Here is a 1,962-nt window from a genome sequence, read left to right on the forward strand (position 1 = left end):
TTAACTGTTCATCTTGTGCGGGAGGTGAAACTGTGTGGACCGGTTTGGTATAGGTACATGTATCCATTTGAAAGATACATGAAAGTTTTGAAAGGTTATGTGCGAAATCGCAATCGGCCTGAAGGGTGTATAGCCGAATGTTATATCGCTGAAGAGGCTATTGAGTTTTGCTCAGACTATCTTTGTGGTGTACACACAATTGGAATTCCATCAAGTCATCGACAAATAGAACTTACTAAGCCTTTATCGGGTGCAATAGTGGAGTCCACAAGTGACGATGAGTTGCATCAAGCACATCGTTACGTATTGGCAAATGATGCTGAGACTGAACCATATATCGAGTAATTTCTCCACCTTGCTAATACTTTCACACATAATTACATATTGGTTTGTTTAATCCTAATTATGTTATTAGGGAACACATGGTGTATTTGCGAGCAAAATTTCCTCAGAAGGCTAGGTCGAAGAAGTGGTTACAAGATGAGCACAATCGAACTTTTGCTATATGGTTGCGTGATCATGTAAGTTTGGTTAATAATACGTATTGGCATACATTCAATTATCATATTTACCCATTAGTGAAAAGTTATCGTGTAAAACATGTAGGTTGCACATGTAGTTGACTATTCCACCCATCAAGTATCTGAAAGATTGAAGTGGATTGCGCGTGGACCCGGCAAGCATGTCTTAAAGTACTCTAGTTATTTGATTGATGGGGTTACATATGCTACAAAAGAGCGTGATGTCATACGAGTTGTGGTTATTATGTGATGAGATTTATGAGACAGATTATTGTAGAAATTGAAACTATTGAAAAAGATGGACTACGATCAATAGTACTTGTTCAAATCACTTCAAATAAACCATTTATCATTTTGCAAAGTCAGTGTTGATTGTTTTTCCAATTAACTTAATCTATATGTGTGTTCATAGTTTAAGGCAGCTGAGTACACTCGGGCAGAAATTGATGAGGTGCGTTCAGAGGTGGCAGACTGTATACAAGATCATATTTATGAGTAGGTATGGAATGCTGATCTCCATAATTCCATTTATTTATAATATATATATTTGTTTGTGATTAATTCTGCTGTTGTTGTTGTGTATGGAATGCTGATCTCCATAGTTTAGTATTATCTTTTGGCAAGCTCATATTTGGCAGATGGACCTGTTCTATTTCTGCTGCTGATACTTGGTGATGCTAATGTTGTGTCCATACTTGGTGATGCACTTGCTGTTACTTGGTGCTGCTAATGTTGTGATGATATTCTGTTGCTGTTGGAGGATATTCTGTTGTAATGATATTTCTGCTGCTGTTGGAGCTTCTATGTTGGAAGTTATGGACCTGCTGCTGTTATGGACCTGTTGTAATGATATTTCTGTTGCTGTTGGTGATGCACTTGCTGTTATGGACCTGCTGCTGTTATGGAGCTTCTATGTTGGAAGTTGTAACTTGAATTTGTGTTATGAACTTGTATAAGTTGTATGTTATCGACCTGCTGTATGTTATGAATTTGTGTTATGAACCTGCTGTAAGAATGATTTTTGTGTAAATATAAGTTGTATGTTTTGTATGTGATTTAGTAAATTTTGTAGCCAATGATTTTGTATTTACAAAATCTATTATTTCTTATTTACTGCTAAAAAAAATCAAAAGACAACGCTTTTAAAAACGTTGCAAACCCCAAGCAATTTGTAACAAAATTACAACGCTTTTTAACCGTTGCAAAATGTGTTGTCATACCTATTAAAAACAACGTTTTTAAAGCGTCGCAAAAAGCGTTGTAATATTTACAACGCTTTTTCTGCGTTGCGAAGGTGTTGTCGATGTTAACAAAGACAACGCTTAAAAAGCGTTGTCGTTGAGGGACCCCTTTTACAACAGGGCCTCTTACAACGCTTTTTAACCCACAAAGACAACGCTTTTTCCGCGTTGTCTATTAACATTTTTCTAGTAGTTCACTC

At 36.4% G+C, this 1,962-nt stretch overlaps 1 long non-coding RNA gene across 1 annotated transcript; it reads left to right on the forward strand.

Moving 5' to 3' along the window:
* The first annotated feature begins 830 nt into the window (after nt 1-830).
* Nucleotides 831-1,571, forward strand: LOC141817495 (uncharacterized). Its single transcript, XR_012600834.1, has 2 exons — nt 831-1,020; nt 1,160-1,571. It is a non-coding gene; the product is annotated as an uncharacterized LOC141817495 (long non-coding RNA).
* The last annotated feature ends 391 nt before the right edge of the window (nt 1,572-1,962 follow it).

Source organism: Curcuma longa, unplaced genomic scaffold (genome assembly GCF_044706935.1).
Source record: "Curcuma longa cultivar G26 ecotype Majalengka, Jawa Barat unplaced genomic scaffold, ITB_CL_G26_1.1 contig_20728, whole genome shotgun sequence".
Lineage (NCBI taxonomy): Eukaryota > Viridiplantae > Streptophyta > Magnoliopsida > Zingiberales > Zingiberaceae > Curcuma > Curcuma longa.